This window comes from Camelus ferus, chromosome 33 (genome assembly GCF_009834535.1).
Source record: "Camelus ferus isolate YT-003-E chromosome 33, BCGSAC_Cfer_1.0, whole genome shotgun sequence".
In the NCBI taxonomy this organism is placed as follows: domain Eukaryota; kingdom Metazoa; phylum Chordata; class Mammalia; order Artiodactyla; family Camelidae; genus Camelus; species Camelus ferus.
This window is the reverse complement of record NC_045728.1, coordinates 17,847,700-17,867,446: the sequence shown is the minus strand read 5'-3', so window position 1 is coordinate 17,867,446 and position 19,747 is coordinate 17,847,700. Positions and strand designations below refer to the sequence as shown.

Here is a 19,747-nt window from a genome sequence, read left to right as displayed (position 1 = left end):
GCTGATGGCTTGGTCCTACCCTCAGCGATTCTCAATTCATGAGTCTGGATGGGATAAAAATATCGTATCATTATCCTATTTCCCCAGGTGACTATGTGTGGTCAGATTTGTGATCCATTGCCTGGTAGATGATGGTTGGATTCAAGCTGCATTTAGAGAGAGAAATACTGTTACAAAAGAAAATCCTAGTCAAATTAATTTTTTTTTTCAGAGAGGTGGGCAACCAAAGGGAAAAGAAAATGAAATTGATGGCCCAGTATGGGAAACCACATTCAATGGCCAGGACTATTTTAATGTGAACTCAAGCAGGAAGCACAGTGGGGTGTGAACTTCATTATAGCTCCAAAGACACTGGCAGGATGGAGGAAGGAGAGCCTGGACAAGCTCGCAAGGCAACCAGGGGGCCAAGGGCTTGGAAAACCCAGAAAGAATCCCGGCTAGGATTGGAACTCAGGGAGGCACAGTGGAGGGAGAGGCTGGAGGCAAGTCAATGACCCAGTCGGTGTTTGGGCACTTGTGGATCAGGTTACAACACCCAGAGTGAGTCAGAGAAGAGCATGGTGTGGTGGCTCCATCTGTGGGAGAAGTGGAGTTGAGAACAGGGGCTGCTGCAAGAGCCTTCATTCCTGGGGAACTTACTCTTCTGTTCCTCTTCTGGAACGTAAGTGCTTTGAGGGCAGACGCACAGATGTTGTCAGCCCCTCTATCTCAGCACAAACCACAAAAACTGGTGCATAAAAATAGGTTCTCTGGTGCTGGTCTGTTTTAGCGCATCCTAAGTCTGCTGACTGCAAGGCTCCCATCCCCTCCTGACAGTGAGGAACATCTGCTCTGCTCTGGGATCCAGCCGGCAGGTCCAGGCTGCCAGGTAGAGCCTGTTGACCGATATCTACATGTCGGTCTGGGAGCAGGGTCTGCAAGTGGGGAGTGGCAGGATGATTTCTGCCAGGTTCCCACTACCCCTAATCCTTGGGGTGGGCAGACCGCCCACCTCACTCCTCACTTCCCCCAGCCCCTTACCGTCTGCCAGTGACGGAGGACCCTGAAGAGAGTTCCTGAAAAGGAAATGCCTGGGGCTACCTGTTTTGACTTTCTGGGGAAAGAGTCAGTAAGTCTTCAAAAGGGGCGGGTTTTTCCTCCAAACACACATGAAAAGCTTTCCCAGCGCCTGGGTAACAGTTGGCAGTTTAGCCAAACACTTTCAAGGACTGCTTTTCCGACTTGGAAGAGGATGTCCTCAACTTTAGAAAAGCTGGAATGAGCTATTGCCAAGGCAACCAATAGAACCCATAATATTTGGCCTCACCCACTTCCAGCAGCCTCCAGTCAGCTGGAGGGGTCAGCGGCAGGAGGGAGCAAGCCCTTCTAAGTGGCTGATCCCTGCTTCCCTCCAGCCCCTTCCCTGATTCTCTTCAGGTAAATGCAGTTTATTACATCTGACAGCAGACTCTGCAGCAGTGGTATACACAGGCCATGTCATCTTTCATCTCACAGTCTGAGGCTGCTCCCTTATTCAATCCACGTCCTGATTCAGAGAAATGGAGTTTTAAAACAGGCTTTCAGGGAAGTTCAGAGAAATCAATCTTTCCCGTCGGCTTTTCCTGGATTAAGGCAACAGCCTCTTAAAACCTGCCTCTCTGCTTCCATTTTCACTCTCCTACAGGCCAGGCTCTTCACAGCTCAGCCAGAGTAATCCTTTAAACGATAATCATGTCATGTCACTCCCCGGCTTAATTTCCATTAGTGGGTTGAAAAATCTTGATCAGAATAAAATCCAAGCTCCTTCTGAGGGAGGCCCAGGGCCCAATGACACTGGGCATCACTGGCCCCCAGCCCTGGCCCGCAGTCCCTCACCTCACTCCCTCAGACTAGCCCACTCCTGCATTCTTCTCTGTTCCCAGTTACTTCATGAACAAAATCCAGCGTTAATAGATATGCTCAAGTCCGTAAGATGGGGCTAAAATCTGGTCTTACTATTAGATCATCAGGTCCTGGAAAAGATGGCAAAAATATGGGGGGAGAAAATGGGAGGCTTGGGGGAGAGACTCTAGAAACTGTTTACACAAAAGATGAGAGTGGAGTTCACGAAGTAATATTATTCTAAGATTTATTCATTACATGTGAAATGCTATAATGTTATGTGATAAGAATTCCTAGAACAACCACTTAAATATATATACATAAAAGAAAGAACTAGAGATAAAAAACCAAGGGGAAATAAAATGGAATACTAAAAATTATTATATCACTAAATCACTATATTCATTAAAAAAAAAAAAGACAAAAGAGGAAAAAGCAAAAGATGGGAAAGAGAAAAACAAAAAGCAAGATGGTAGTTACAAACTGAACCATGTTGATAACTACAATAAATGTATAGTTTCCTAGTGCTGCTGTAATGAATTACCACAAATTAGGTGATTTACAGCAACAGAAATTTTTGTTTCTGTGGAATCTAAAGAAAAAAAAAAGAAGACACTAATAAACTTATCTACAAAACAGAAACAGACTCACAGATATAGTAAACAAACTTATGGTTACTGGGGGGAAAAGGGGTGTGAAGGGATAAACTGGGAGTTCAGGATTTGCAAATATTAACTACTATATATAAAATAGATGAAAAAAACCTATTTCTTCTGTAGAGCACAGGGAGCTATATTTAATATCTTGGAGTAACCTATAATGAAAACGAATACAAAAATGAATATATGCTTATGTATATGTATGCCTGAAACAGTATACTGTACACTGGAAATTGACACATTGTAACTGACTATACTTCAATTAAAAAAACAAAACAAGACAGAAATCTATTCTCTTACAGTTCAGGTGGCCAGAGATACAAAATCAAGGGGCCAGGCAACATTGGTGTCTTGCAGGGCTTCTGAGGGAGAATCTGCTCCCTGCCTCTCCCCTCGCTTCTGGGGATTGCTAGCAATCCTTTGTTTCTTGTCTTGTACCTACATCGCTACATCATGTGTCTTTGTCTTCACATGGCCTTCGTCTCTCTGTGTCCTGTTCTTTTCTTATAAGGACACTAGTCATTGGATTTAGGCTCTCTCCTAATTCAGAATGACCTTGGCAAATTACCATCCCCGAAGACCCAATTTCCGGATGATGTCACATTCTGAGGTTCTGGGTAGACACAAATTTGGGGGTGACACTATAATATTACAAATAGTGAGTCATTGAATATTAATAAATTAAATACTCTGATTAAAAGGCAGAGATTATCTAGATTTTTTAAAAAGCAAGACTCTACTAGTATATGCTGTTTATAAGAGATGTATTTTTTCCCAGCTTTATTGAAATATAATTGACATACAGCGCTGCATGAGCATAAGATGTGTAGCAAAATGATCTGGCCTACAGATACTGTGAAATGATTGCAACAAAAAATTTAGTTAACATTCATCATCTCATACAGATCCAAAAAAAACAAAAAACAAAAACAAAATAGAGAGTGAGAAAGATTTTTTTTGCTTGTGATGAGAACTCAGAATTTACTCTCAACAATTTTCAAATATACCAGACAGCAGTGTTAACAGTAGTTATCATGGTGTACATTACATTCCCAGTACTTATTTACCTCATAACTGGAAGTTTGTGCCTTTCGACAACCTTCATTGAATTTCAGGCCCTACCCGCCGCACCCACACTCTGCTAACAACAAATCTGAGCTCTTTTTCTATGAGTCTGGTTTCCCTTTCTCTTTCTTTTTCTTTTTCTACTTATAAGTGAGATCATATATTTGTCTTTTTCTCGCTGACTTATTTCACTTAGCATAAGGCCCTTAGGGGCCAACCATGTTGTCAAAAATGGCAAAATTTCCTTCCTTTTTTATGGCGGAATAATATTCCATTGTATAGAAAACCACAACTTCTTTATCCATTCATCCATTAATAGACAACTTAGGTTGCTTCCATGTTTTAGCTGCTGTAGATAATCCTGCTATGAACATGCGGGTACAGATATCTCCCCAACACAGTGGGGTATTTTTTAGTATTTTTTTTAAATTGAGGTAGAGTTGATGTACAATAATTATAAGTTTCAGGTGTACAATATAATAATAATTCATAAATTTTAAGTATTATATTCCATTTATAGTTATTATAAAAAAATTGGCTATATTCCCTGTGCTGTGCTAAACATCCCTGCAGCTTATTGATTTTATATGTAGTACTTTGTGTCTCCTAATCTCCTGGCCCTATTTTGTCCCTCCCCCTTTGTCTCCCCCCTGGCAACCACTAGTTTGTTTTCTTTATTTGTGAGTCTGTTTCCTTTTTGTTGTATTCAATTGTTTGCTTTATTTTTTGGATTCTACATGTAAGTGATGTCACACAATATGTCTTTCGCTGTCTGACTCATTTCACTTAGCATAATACCCTCTAAGTCTATCCATGTTGTTGCAAGTGGCAAAATTTCATTTTTTTTGTCTGAGTAGTATTCCTACACACACACACACACACACACACACACACACACACACACACACACACACCCCTTTATTCATCATCTGTTGGTCAACACTTAAGTTGCTTCCGTATCTTTGCTATTGTAAATAATGCTGCTGTGAACATTGGGGTGCATGTATCTTTTCAAATTACAGTTTTCATTTTTTTCAGATAATTACCCAGAAGTGGAGTTGCTCAATCATATGGTAGTTCTATTTTTAGTTTTTTGAGAAACCTCCCTACTGTTTTCCACAGTGACTGCACCAATTTGCATTTCCACTGACAGTATACAAGGGTTCCACATCCTCTCCAGTGTTTGTTACTTGTGGTCTTTTTCTTAAGAGGCATTCTGAGAGGTGTGAGGTGATATCTCACTGTGGTTTTAATTGCATTTCTCTGGTGATTAACGAAGCTGAGCATCTTTTCATGCATGTTTTGATTATCTGTATGACCTTTTTGGGAAAAATGTTTATTCAGGTCTTCTGCCCATTTTTTAATCAGGTTATTATTTTTTGTTGCTTTGATTTTCTTCAGATATAGTCCCAAAAGTAGAATTGTTGGATCATATGGTAATTCTATTTTTAGAAAAACCTTCATACTGTTTTTTCCTTAGTGGCTGCACCAATTTACAATCTCACTAACAGTGTACAAGGGTTCCCTTTAGATATAAACTTTAAACAAAAGACAGATAGGTTAAAAGTAAGAGAGTGGAAAAAATGTCTACAGTGAAAATTGGTGTGACTATAATAATTAAAAAAAGCAGACTTCAAAATAAGGAATATACCTAGAGATAAAAAGGGACATTCCATAATGATAAAAGGGTCATCAAGAAGACATAAAAATACTAAAAGGGTATGCATCTACCAAAATAATACAAAAATAGATGAAATTGGAGAAAATAGACAAGACCATAATTATACTTCACGATTTCTTAGCAAATTATAGAAGTACATTTGAAAAATCAGTAATTATATGGACAACTTGAAAACCAGTATCAATCAACTTGTCCTAAGTGTCATTGACAGAACACTACACTCAACAACAGAAAAATACAAATTATTTTCAAGTGCACATGAAACATTTACCAAAATAAACCACTAAAGAAGTCTCTTGTTAATATGAATTTTGTGATGACTAATAAGATTTAACAGTTATTCATAATACCTTTGACTGTATTCTCTGGAAAATTATATTTTTGTGTCCTTTTCCAAGATTTTTTACTGGGCTCAAACTGCAGTAGCTTTTTGACTTTGAGCACATCACTTTGTCTGTCTGAACCTTCTTTTTATGTAATTTTTGATCATTCATTCATTCCTGCATCTGGCTAATATTCATTGAGTATCAATATTTGTCAAGCACTGTCTAGAAACACAACAGTGAGGAAAATGTAAAATTCTTTTTCTCCTGGAGCTGACATTCTGATAAGAGGAATAACTATCTGACAATGTGATGTCATATATATATAACATATATGAAGGCAGTTTTACACTATAGAGCAAAAACATGAGTGGTTATAATTGTTATTATTTTGCATTTTCAACAAGGGTGTGATTAGTAGGACACTAAAATGTTCTCTATGTCTCTACATAGCAAACCCCATGTCCCTGCCTTGGACTTTATATGACCGATTTCTTTGGGCTCAATAATTTTATCTAAGAAGAATGACAAAGAAAATTCAGTAAACTTCCTAGTTTACCAAGTGAACCAGCCACCTAACAAAGAACAGACGGTCCTAAGTATTGGTCAAGGTTAATTTTTGTGTCATGAGAAGGGACAAAAAAGGGCAAGAGCATGGGGAACTCCCAGAGAGGACCAAGCTGAGAACTGAAGTTAACACCAAGCTCCCATCCTGGGAACTGAACGGAGAAGAGAAAAAGAAACAGGCATCTTTTTTTTTTTTTTTTTTTTAAATTGAAGTATATAGTCAGTTACAATGTGTCAGTTTCTGGTGTGCAGCATAATGTCCCCATCTTACATACCCATATGTGTATTTGTTTTCATATTCTTTTTCATTGAAGGTTATTGCAAGATATTGAATATAGTTCCCTGTGCTATACAGAAAAAAACTTTTTAAAAATCCATTTTTATATACAGCAGTTAGTATTTGCAAATCTTGAACTCCTAAATTTATCCCTTCCCATCGCCTTTTCCCCCAGTAACCATAAGACTGTTTACTATGTCTGGGAGTCTGTTTCTGTTTTGTAGATGAATTCATTAGTGTCGTCTTTTTTCTATTTTTAGATTCCACATATAAGCGATATCATTCCAGGTGGAGACAGGCATCTTTATCCTCCAAAACCAAAGCCTCCACTGAAGTCTCCAATGAGACTGCAAGCTTGAAGAGGGTGGGGAACAAGATGGAAGCAGGGATATCACTGTATTCCCAATACCGGCCACAGTGCCTGGCATAGAGTCACTCAATAAATACCTGAGGCATGAGGTAAAACCTCCATTCCAGGTATTATATTTCAGATTTAGCAGAAATCCCTATGAGGGGACATGAGACAGGATTTTTTTTTTTTTAAATCAGACTAAAGAAAACTGCTTATCTGAACCACATAATCAGTCTTTCTGGAAAATCACAGAATCTACAAACTATCTTTAAAAGGTCATTCTTTTTCAGGGTCAAGCATTTGAAAAGGAAATAAATTCCCAGAGACCCAGTCACATCAGAGATAGAATTGAGTTTAAGGAAGGATGTCAGAGGGTTATATAGTTTTGTTTTTTGTTGTTAGTTTAATTCATTTAGGTTCCACTCACCATTATAAATACATGCATCAAGAGCACTCAGTAAGAGAGAACTCAAGTTTTTGTTTTCCTCGCTTTACTGAGAAAAGTTGCTATTCAAAAGTTGCCAGCACTCAGTAAGAGAGAACTCAAGTTTTTGTTTTCCTCACTTTACTGAGAAAAGTTGCTATTCAAAAGTTGCCAGCTGCTTCTCTGTATCGGTAGAGATAAGTCATCTTGGAAAGGACAACTTGAACACTCCCTCCACCCTTTTTTTTTTTTTTTTTTTTTTGAGGTTTTTTGAGGTTGATGAAGCATTTCATTTTATTTTATTAATTTGTTTTAATTGAAGTACATTTCATTTAAAAAGTTCTTTTCAGGTGCACAGCAAAATGTTTCAGTTATATTGAACACTCCCTTTATTCAGTTACAAATTGTAACGAATAAAGGGCAAACTTTTCTTGTTTAGTTGACGAAGGCTATCCCTGAAGGATCTCTAGGGAGTGAGCGGACAAATTTGCATCAGAGCCAACGAGCCCTCTGGGAGGAAACAATTTGAAAGTCTCACCCTCCTCTTTTTCACATAACAGCTTTATTGAGATCTACTTCACATATCATAGCCTTCATGCTCTTAAAGTATTAAACTCAGTGGCCTTTTGTATATTTACAGAGTTGTGTGATGACCACCATCATCTCCTTTTAGATTATTTTCAGCACCCCACAAAGAAGCTCCTGCCCTCTGGCAGTCACTCCTCACTCGCCCGGTCCCAGCACCAGGCAGCCACTAATCTATTGTCTGTCTCTATAGACTTTGCCTATTCCAAACATTTCATATAAACAGAATCACACAAAATATGGCCTTTTGTTTTGTAGTTTTTTCATTTAGTATGTTTTTAAAGTTCATCCATGTTGTAGCAGTATTTCATTTCTTTTGTTTTTTTGCTCCTTTTTTTTTTAAACATTTTATTGAGTTATAGTCAATATATACAAGATCTTGTGGTAGCTCACAGTGAAAAAAAATGTGACAATGAATATACGCATGTTCATGTATAACTGAAAAATTGTGCTCTACACTGGAATTTGACACAACGTTGTAAAATGACTATAACTCATTTCTTTTTTTAAAACAATAATTTCTTTGCTTTTATTCATAGTTTTATCAACTGAAGATAATAGAAACTAAGTTTCCTAATCAACATTGTTTTATTTTGCCTTTTAAGTAAATTTAAAAAATTGTGGTGAAATATACAGAACATGCAGTTTTTAACCATTTTAACCATTTTAAGTTCAGTGGCATTAAGAACGCTCACATTATAACACAAACCATCACCACTGTCCACTTCCAGAACTTGTTCATGATCCCATGCTGAAACTCTGTACCCACTTACTGTATTTAACTATTCTGGGTACTTCGTATAAGTGGGATCATACACTATCTGTCCTTTTGTGTTTGCCTTATTTAATTTAGCGTAATGCCTTCAAGATTCATCCATGTTGCAGCATAGATCAGAATTTCCTTCCTTTTTAAGGCTAGATAAACTTGCCTTCCATAAATATACCATATTCTGTTTATCCATTCATCCATTGGTGGGCATTTGGATTGCCTCCACCTTTTGGCTATTGTGAACAGTGTTGTGGTGAACAGTGTTGTTATGAACATTGGTGAACACTGGTGTATGAGTATCTGTTTGAGTCCCTGCTTTCTGTTCTTTTGGGTATTTATCTACAAGTGGAATTGCTGGATCATATGGCAATTTTATGCTTTTTTTTTTTTTTTTTGAAGAACAACCATACTGTTTTCCACAACTTCTATATATACCATTTTACATTTTCACTAGCAATGCACCAGGGTTCCAGTTCCTCCATGTCCTAACCAACACTTGTTATTTCCTGATTTTTTGATATATAGCCATCCAAATGGGTATGAAGTGGTATCTTATTGTAATTTTGATTTGCATTCACCCAGTGACTATTGATGTTGAGTGTATTTTCATGTGTTTATCAGCCATTTGTATATCTTCTTTGGAAAAATGTCTGTTTAAGTCCTTTGCCCATTTTTGAATGAGTTGGATTTTTTTTGTTGTTGAATTGTAGAATTTCTTTATATATTCTGGATAGTAATCCCTTATCAGAAATATGATTTGCAAATATTTTCTCACATTCTGCGTTTCCTTTTTGCTTTGTTGATAGTGTCCTTTGATGCACAAAAGTTTTTGATTTTGATAAAATCCAGTTTGTTAATTTTTTCTTTGGTTACATACGCCTTTGGTGTCATATCCAGGAAATCATTGCCAAATCCAATGTCATGAAGATTTTCCTCTGTTTTCTTCTAGGGGTTTTATAATTTTAGCTCTTACTTTTGGTCTTTGATCTATTTTGAATTAATTTTTATATATGGTATTAGGCACTGGTCTGTTGGAGAAGAAAATGTTTTCCTCTACCCTTCTAGGTTTTCAGCTCATCTAATCAGATTGACCTAAGGGATTAATAGGAGGGGGAAAAAAACTAATTGTGCATGTATGGGGGTCCCACAAGGACAATGAGATGCAAAGAAAGTTGGGCAGTTGACTTACACACTCCTCTGAGCAAAGGAATGGGGTAGGGGCCTGGGGCTTCACTGGGGGGGAGGGTCATTCACAGGATGATAAGATGAACAGATGTGTAGGAGTCAGGTGTTTGTTCTGCCATGCAGATATTTCATTCAGCTAAAAAGTTGCTTATCTTTATGGGCCAGGCTCCCATCTAAATTCTTTAAGGTAATTAAGAGAGGGGTAAAAGTTTTTCTTGCATCTGCTGGGTCTTGATTGCCTTCAGCTCAAAATAGTCTATGTGCCAAAGTGACATTTGGGGGAGGCTCATTCTGAACCCCTTCAGGTCTAACTTTATTATTTTGAGTATGGATATCCAGTTTTTTCCATTGCTATTTGTTGAAAGGCTGTCCTTTTTTCATTTCATGATCTTGGCACTCCTGTTAAAAATAATTTGACCATATATGTGAGGGTTTATTTCTGGGCTCTTAGTTCTATTCCATTGGTCTATATGTCTTTTCTTATATCAGTGCCACACTGTTTTGTTTACTATAGCTTTGTAGTAAAATTTGAAATCAGGAAGTGTGAGTCCTTCAACTTTGTTCTTCTTTTTCAAGATTATTTTGGCTCTTTGAGGTCCCCTGAGATTCCATACAAGTTTTAGGATGCAGTTTTCTATTTCCACACACACACACACACACACACACACACACACACACACACAAAAGTAATTTAACTAGGGATTGCACTGAATTGTAGGTCACTTTGGATTGTGTTGACTCTTAATATTAAGACTTTAAATCTGTGAACATGAGATATCTTTTCAATTATTTAAGTCTTCTATAATTTCTTTCAGCAATATTTTGTAGTTTTCAGTATTTGAGTTTTTCACTTCTTTGGTTGTGTGAATTCTCCAGTATTTTCTTCTTTTTAATGTTATTGTAAATTGGATTTTTCCTAATTTTCTTTCCAGATTGTTCATTATTCATGGATAGAACTATGATTGACCTTTGAGTGTTGATTTTTTATCTTGTAACTTTGTTGAATTTGTTTATTAGTAACAACAGGTTTTTTTTGTGTGTGTGGAATCTTTAGGGTTTTATACATATAAGGTCATGTCATCTGCGAAAGAGATAATTTTATTCTTCTTTTTCAATATGGATATCTTTTATTTCTCTTTCTTGTGTAATTTCTCTACCTAGAACTTCCAAAACTCTGATAAATAGATCTGGGGGAAACAGGCATCCTTTTCTCATTCCTGATCTTAGAGGGAAAACTTTCAATCTTTCATTATTATATTGAAGGTGTTTCCTTCTATTCCTAGTTTGCTGAGTGTTTAATCATAAAAATATGTTGAATTTTGTCAAATGCTTTTGCTGTATGATTGAGATGATCATGTGATTTCCCCCTTTAAATCTGTTAATGTAGTGTATTATAATCAATTGATTTTTGTATGTTGTAACTATCCTTGCATTTCAGGAATAAATCCCATTTGTCATGGTGTATAATCCTTTTAGTATGCTGTTGAATTCAGTTTGCTAGTATTTTCTTTTTTTTTTCTTTTTTTTGAGGATCTTTGCATCAATATTGATAGAGATATTGGTCTATAGTTTTCTTTTATTGTAATATCTTTATCTGGCTTGGTATCAGGGCAATGATGGCCTCATTGAATGAGTAAGGGCGTATTCTCTTCTCTTCAATTTTTGGTAAAAACCTGAAATGGATTGGTGTTAATTCTTGTTCAAGTGTTTGGTAGAGTTCACTAGTGAAGCAATCTGGCCCAGGCTTTTCTGTGTTGAGATATTTTTGATATTAATTAAATTTCCTTACTAGTTATAAGTTTATTAGATTTTTCTATTTCTTCATAATTCAGCATAGAGCACAGCCAGGTGTGTTTATTCTTTGCTATTTGTTGAGTGGATGAATAAACAAAGATGTTGTATGTTAGGGATGGAGGCAGGCTAAAGGGCTAAGTCTGGAGGCTGAGGCACTGCCTACAGAAGGAGAAACAGTAATAATAATGATAATGGTGACCATTTATCAAGTCTTTACTCGTGTTGTGTTATACACATTGCATGCATTAATTCATTTAATCCTCATGAAGAGCTGCGAGGTGGATGTTATATTTCCCTGCTGAGGAAACTGAAGCTCAGAAAGGGCACCTAGCTTGCCCATGGTTACACAGCCAGCAAGACACAAGGACTTGCAGACAGCGTTTCCAGCCTCTTGTAGTAGGAAGGTGCAAGCAACGGATTTTTCCTTCTATCACAGCTGTGCTCAGGGTCAGTCACTGCCTTAGGCACTGTGTACTGAAGTTCAAAGCATAAAAAACCTGACTGTCCTTGAAAGTGTAAAAGATGGGAAGGATCTGGTGGCTGATCGAGGAACAAGATATGACCATGAGGCAGCAGTAGCACACAGTCTTTATTTGGCTGATGCTTTAACACATTTGCATGTAGGGGAGCTCCCTTATGATAGGAGACCCTCCAGGCTACAGTGTGGGGACCTCCACTCAGACAAGGAGAAGAGAAAGGGGACTTCCAGGGGAGAGGGGGTCAGAGAAGGGGTTTACATGTCTAGGTGATGTCACTCAAGTGGAGCCTCTGGGTCAGAGAACTTGGAAGGGTGGTTGACGGCTTGGGGTCTTTTTAGCCACAGGGTCCATCTTATCTGTGGCTAGTTAATGTTGGGCAAGTGTCATAGGTTATGCAAAGCAGACAGGCTCTAAATCTGCTTATTTGGGGTTGAGGATTAACAGACACCCTCACTATATATAAAATAGATAAACAACAAAGACCTACTGTACAGCACAAGGAAGTATATTCAATTTCTTATAAATAACATTCAATGGGAAAGACTATGAAAAGAAAAAAAATATATGTATGTATATGTATAACTGAATCACTTTGCTGTACACCTGGAACTAACCCTATATATCAACTACAGTTCAGCTAAAAAAAAAAAAGAATCTACATATTTGGGCTATGTTTAAGACAATTGGAAGGGTACAAATTTGAGTTCGGTGTTATCAGGATTTTGAGTTAATGGGTCCTAGCCTTCTTTGCAGATGTAAACAACCCAGGAACCAATATACAAAGGCCATGTTTTGGCTCATTAGTATAACCCTCAGGGAGTTCTTAAGCCCTAAGAGAGAATCAGACCAACATTACAGGCCCCTAGAAGCCCATCCAGAGCTGCAGCAGCCCTGTTACACAGGGCGCTTCAGGAAAGGAAATGATTCACTTAAGATGACCACTAAACATGTAGAAATTAAATAAACATTCTAAATAGAAATGTCAATAAATTTAAGCAACAAATTTTAATCAGAGCCCCCTGAATAAAAAGTAAATAAACAAATAATGATATTACTTAGAAGACTTTTTTTTTTTCCCTCTCAGTGCATTTGCTTGATGAGACTTTAGAAAGTCCAGGCGCCTCTCTAGAGTTGACCAGCGCCATGTATGTGCAAAAGTGGGCCTGAGCTTGGGGAGCATCGGAGGGGACTCATAATCATAGCAGCTGACAGTCACTCACCCTTACTCTGTGCCAGACTCTGCTTTTCAGAGTGTGGTCTGTGGATCAGTGCTGATCCATGATCTGTTTGTTAATGGTCTATGACAATGAGTCTAGAAGTGGAGAATAAGCACTTAGATCTAACATTGCTCCAGCTTCCAAGCATTGTTCTAGCATTTCATCTTCCTTGCATTTTATAAAAGCACCCGCCCAAGTCTGAAAAAAGAAACAACCAGAAACAAAAACAGGTTGTTTACATCAGATAGTTTGAGAAGCACTGTTTTGCAACATTGTTATTTCTGAAGGACTGATGAGGAAACAGGCTCAGAGGGATGAACTATTGCCCCAGTTTATACACTTGGCAAGAAGGTGCTGGGATTTGAATTCAGGTGAATGAACTTCTGGTCTGCGGTCTCGAGGACCATGCTGTGAGCCCTGAGATGCTGTACCTCCCCCCATCGCGATCATGTGGCTGCAGCGACTCTGAGCGGAGTCCTTCCATTTAATGGCTCCAAAGCCCTTTCTAGAACTTGAGCTGAACTGTCACCAGGCAGGAGGTAGGCAGGGAGCTGCTGGTGGGGTCTGGCCACTGGGGTTGGGAAGGCGAGGGCAGAGGTATTTGGGTTATTCATCACTTGAGGCCAGGAAGCCAGGGGTTCCAGCCGCAGAAACGAGGGCTTCAGCACTTTGCACTAATTACTGCGGTTTCACAGCTGTGATCAATTCACATTTTCTCACTTTCTGCTCAAGCCTGGTCTACAGGGACCGATGTGAAGAGGTGTAAAAATAAGTTCTGTTTCCAGCCAGATTAATGACTGGGCTCTGCCGAGGCCGCCGTGCGCCTGCCTGGCCTGCAAGATGGATTGGCTCAGGCCCCCCCAGGGCCAGCTGCAGGAAGGCCACGCTGGCCGGCACAGGGCTGCCTGAGGGGGCACAACTGAAGCCAAGAGGCGGCCACCCTGTCCAGAGCCTGGTTGTGACTTGGTCTGCAGCCCCCACTTGAAGGCCCTTCCTCCCTTTCCCCACCCACCCAGCTCAGTGATGTGCTGGGAAGATGCAAATGAGACAAGTCTGTAAAACACCCAGGACAGGAAGCAGGAGGTTGGTGATGCCCAGCCAAGGTAGCTGTTACTATTGTTAGTGGTATTATTAGCGCTGCTTACTTTTATTACTAATTTTTGTAAACACCTCTCTCCTCCTACTAAACGTTGAGCTCTTTGGGAGTGGGGACTGTTCCTAATTTCCTTTTATCCCTGGGACCTCGCCTGGTGCCGGGCACACCATAGATGCTCTGTAAATGCTTGTTGACTGAATACACCAGTTGATTAAATCAACTCCAGTTCCCATTATTTCCTCCTCCTAACGCCTTCATTTCACTTGTTGCTGGCTTTCTTCCCCCATCATATCCATGTCCTATAAATAACTCACTCATCCCCAGGCGGGCTTGCCCCACTATTCCTGGGAACCTGGCCTCCAGTCCCTTTGTTAAGCAAAACAGCTTTCAGTCAGGGATGCCCCTACCCTTTCTGTTCATTCACATGCATCGATTCAGTCCATCCTGAGTGTGTTTGGATCAGGCACTGAGTTAACAGCTGGAGGACACAGTCCCTGCCTTCATGTTGTGTTCTGATTTGGGTGAGCACACAGCAGGGCCCCGATCCCAGGCTTGAGGGGCTGGGGAAGAGGTCCCAGAGCGGGGAGGGTGGCTTGGCAGAGGGGCTGTGGGATGAACTGGAGGAGGGGAGAGGGGGGCTGGGGAGGTGAGCAGGAGCCAGACAACAAAGGCCTTGTGAGTCCCAGCAGGAAATTCAAACTTTATCCTGGAACCGGTGAGGAAAGTCGGGTGGGGTGGGGGCGACACACTCGAGAAAGAGTCTGGAGGCTGACTCTACTGGATTTGCAGGGTAGACAGCTCACATTCACTGCAGAGTGGGGGATGGGCTGGAAGAGAGAAAGTCTGGGGGACAGAGATAGAGGTTAGATTTTGGTAGATTGGGTTTGCTTCTACGAACAGCCTGAAAATCCAGCACCCTCTTGGTTGCCACAGCCAGAATCCTGACAGGCTTTTTTTTTTTTTTTTAACTGAACAAACAGCTGCACAAACTCTGATCTAATCCACAAACTACTTAAATAAATTATGTGTGTCAATACTCCAAAGGCAGGCAATATGACACAATGTATTTCATAAGGTGGTGAGTGAGGGGGCTGTGGGCGTCACCCACTGCATGTGTGTGTGTGTGTGTGTGTGTGTGTGTGTGTGTATGTGTGTTGGGGCAGAGCCCAAGTCAGTGTGCAGTCCTTGCATGAATGATTTTCAAGCTGCTCACTGAATTATGAAGTCCAGAAATGACACTTCTGAGAAACAGCTATGGAGATTGGCTCACTCCGCCTCAAGTCAAGAAGTCGCAGGTGGTGGGGCAGAGGGGAGGCCGGGGGCTACTTACAGCCTCCTGTGTGTAAAGAGACAGATTTGCCGGTGACAGAGGTAAACCAGGTTTCCTATTCCTGCTGACAACAGGGGATCAATACACTTAAAATTCAATTGTTGGAATGAAATATTTTGGCTGAAACAAAGTTTTCCTGGGAATTTGTGAGGTCTCCTTTTGGGGTGTCCTGGAGGAGAGGACAGGGAGTGGCTTCCTGAGAGCAGGAGTCCCTGCCCCTGCTGGGAAGGCAACTCAGAGCCTGAAAGTGGCCAGAACGATCCAGGTTGTCCTGCAACAACCAGAATGGTCCAGAATGACCCAGAGCTTGCAGGGAAGCCGCTGCCATGGCCAGACAAAGGATAGGGGCGGATGGGGGGGTGACACCTCGAGACAAAGGTTTGGGTCATCCCAGAATGGGCTGAAGTGCACTGAGCACCAGCTGCGTGCCGGGCACCAGCTGAGGTATCTGCCCTGCCTGGTTTTACTGATGCCTCCGAGCAACGTCTTGTGATCAAACTACGAATAACCCCAGTTTACAGAGGAGCAAACTGAGGCTGAGATAAGCTAAGTAGCTATTCTATGTCCCCAGGGTAAGTCCGTTCTGGGGTTCTGTAGCCTTCAGCCTCAGTCTGCTTCTTCCTTCTGGGGAAACACGTGGATGGGGGAAGGGGACAGGGCGGACTGGACTCTCTCCAGCAGCAGCTCTGGGACAAGATGGCCTAGATGTCAGGGGCCGTCCTGGCTCCTGTCCTGGTTCCCGAGCCACTATCCAGCACCCATCTAATGAATTTCCTTTGGGCTGATGTTAGCCAGGATTCTGTCCCTTGTAGCCGGTGAGCGCTGGCTGACAAAATTGCAGGTTGGCCAGCAGAAGCACCCGGGTTTGGATCCAGGCGACCTGACTCCGAAGCCTCTTGATGGCTCCAGACTGTGCCGGGGGCAGAGCTGCCTCTGTGCTCCCCTCATGTGGAAGGAAGAGACCCTGCAAGAGCCCAGGAGAGTCACTGGGAGTTGCCCAAGAGCCACGGCTGCTCTGCCCATCAGTGCGTATTGACAGCTAAGATTCCAAGTTTCCAAGTTACGTGCTCGCCTTCCCGCTTACATCTTCGGAGTGTTTATATCTTATGAGTGAAGCACAGGGGTGGTGACCTCGGTCCCATCTCCTAATGGCTATGCCCCTGCTCAGGCCAAGAGTTCAGCCCTTAGAGTGGTCCCCGGAAGCCACAGCCAGAGCCCACCTTACCCTCAGCACTTTGCTGGGACTTGCCTTCCCCACAGAGTCCATTGGCTTCTTTGCTCCCTCCCTCTGGCTCCTAAGCTGTGGTGTGATGCCATGCACGGTCAGCAGCTTCCTGCCTGCCCTCTTTCCTGGAAGGAAGGCTTAGTTCCGAGGTGAAGGAACGTGGTGTTTCAGGAAGCCCGTGGGAGACAGAGAGTGGTTGGGGCTGCACTTGAACTTGCCTGTGAGATGTTGGTCTCACTCTGCTGCCTCCATGCAATGGTTTTCCACTTGTGTCAGCGTCTCTGGTTCCCCTAAAGATTGTCCTGCCCAGTTGGCCAGATCTGCTCACAGGCAAGCCGATTTGGTCAGGAAAATGCCAGTTTGATCATTTTCTAGCCTGGTGTGTTTCCTTTGCCCAACCTGAGTTTCTTCCGTCTGGCTCTGAATTTTTTCCTATTTTTCCTGGCTTGTTGCACGGCTCACTGGCCCATCTCTTGGGCATGAGGCTTCCTCGAGTCCAGCATACTGTGTCCTGGGAAGCCAGCAGGGAGGCCTGAGGTAGAAAATGGGACTTTTTAAAAAAAAAAACAAAACCATTTACTTCAAGAGCAAGCAGGCTCTTGAATTTGTGATTCAGCGAACTCATCCAGCAATGTGGAAGAGATTAGCTCTCCATTACTCCAAACTTGAAAAGCAAAATAAATACTAATGGACCGAAGCAATCAGTTCATTAATCTTACGATGCCGTTTCTTTTCTTTGATACCCTGTATAATTGATTACATTCTATTTACTTTTATTTCATTTTTGAATAAGTGATATATGCACATGGTTTACGAATCTGTAAGTATAAAAACTTTGTGTAGTGATAAATTTCCCTCCCAACTTTGTTCCTCATCTGCCCTGCCCCACACAGTCACAAATTTTAATGTTTTAAAATGACTAAAGTCTATCTTTCAGACTTATGTTTGTTCTCTCTTAGGCTTAGTTTTAACTTAATTTTATCTGACAGATTTAAAAAAGACTCTGTTTTCTCACATTATCTGCTGAGATGATCAGTGCTTTGAAAATAAAGAAAGTTACATAACAGAGAGCCTGCAATCTTTGAAATACTTGTCTCGGGTGTTTTTACAAAGCAGAGTCTCCACTGATTTCAGATGACCTGATAGGAAGTTTTGTGTCTCGAAATCCCAGAAAGATGCATTGAGTGTCCACTTGAATCTTAAGGAACACAGATCAATGGCCGATACCATGGAAAAGTTATCTGCAGTGGCGCTCACATGGTAGAAGCCCTAAGGAGAATCTCTGGCCAGTCATGCCCTTTGTCCACTCAGGGTTTCAAACTGTCAGCAGCAGCATGTGACCAGAGAGATGTCAGGGGCGACTGTCTCCTTGGGAAATGCCTTCAGTTGGGATCAACAAATATGTCCTTCGCATCATCACTTACCACGTGCTGCCCAGGTCAGTGAAGGGCAGAAAATGGCTGAAAGGTAGTTCGAAAGTTGGATGTTTTGGCTGGAAGTGGGTGTGGAGAGGAGGAGAGAGAAAGAGAGAGGATGGGAGAGAGAAAGAACAGCAGGAAGCAGAGACTTTCCACGCTGGCAACACAGGAGAAGCAGCTAGGGAACCTTGAAAAGCTCTCGGTCCCCAAGTCTCACATCCTAGAATCCTGATTTAGGTGATTTGGAGTGGAGTCCAGGTATGACTATGTTTTTAGAGCTTCTCTAGATGATTCTACTGGGTCGCCAGATGACAAGCCACTATGCTGAGGTCATCAGAGTCCAAAATATTTACCTTGAGTGGCACCGACATACAAAGGCAGGTTATTCCAACTTGTGTGGTGTGGGTTTCATAGACATCAACTTGCTTTGCTACCAGAGAGTAAAGTGAACAGTAAAAATGCTTTTTCCCCTCATGGATCTAGATAAAGTCATCTGCTATTTATTTGACTTTGAGTGTGTACCCCAGAGCCAAGGACAAAACTAAAAGACGCAGCACAGGACTCAGCTCCCTTGCAGTTTGGCATAACGTGGATAGTCTGAACCTTCATGGTTTGGTGTCTTGCTCTTCTCCTCTGGGTTTCCCTCCCTGCCCTTCTCTGTAAGATGGTCATTACCTTCTTTTCTTCCTACCTGTAAAGAAATCTGTTCGGAGCTCCCTGCACCTCAGGGAGAACCTTCCAAACTGGTCCCTGCTCTTGGAGAATCAGCGTGCATGGCTCCGAGAAGATGAATAAAGGGTGTAACTTTATTTCATCCAGTGTTTCCCAAGCTTATTTGACTTCAGATCACTGTTTTGTGTTCATGGGAGAGAAATGAGATGCTCCAAAGACCGAAGCTCACATCTTTTTTTTTTTTTTCTTTGAAGTGCAGTCAGTTACAATGTGTCAATTTCTGATGTACAGCACAATGTCCCAGACATGCATATACATACATATGTTTGTTTTAATATCCTTTTCCATTAAAGGTTATTACAAGATATTGAATATAGTTTCCTGTGCTATACAGACGAAACTTTTTAAAATCTGTTTTTATGTATATATTGGCTAACATTTGCAAATCTCCAACTCCCAAATTTATCCTTTCCCACCCGCTTTCCCCCAGTAATCATAAGATTGTTTACTATGTCTGTGAGTCTGTTTCTGTTTTGTAGATGAGTTCATTAGTGCCCTCTTCTTTTCTTTTTTTCAGATTGCACATATGAGTGATATCATATGGTATTTTTCTTTTTCTTTCTGGCTTACTTCACTTAGAGTGATGATATATAGGTCCATCCATGTTGCTGCAAATGGCATTATTTTTATTCTTTTTTATGGCTAAGTAGTATTCCATTGTATAAATATACTACAGCTTCTTTAGCCAGTCACGTCGATGGACATTTAT

At 41.0% G+C, this 19,747-nt stretch overlaps 1 protein-coding gene and 1 long non-coding RNA gene across 2 annotated transcripts in view; one reads left to right on the top strand and one right to left on the bottom strand.

Annotated features, from left to right (window-relative positions):
- The window catches only part of FDX1 (ferredoxin 1), an 82,665-nt gene that overhangs the window by 55,178 nt on the left and 7,740 nt on the right, over positions 1 to 19,747 (top strand). The window lies entirely within an intron of this gene.
- On the bottom strand, positions 1,210 to 13,425 carry LOC116661127. The gene is made up of 3 exons (XR_004316883.1): positions 13,354 to 13,425; positions 1,654 to 1,657; positions 1,210 to 1,220 (listed from the first exon to the last, which is right to left on the bottom strand). It is a non-coding gene; the product is annotated as an uncharacterized LOC116661127 (long non-coding RNA).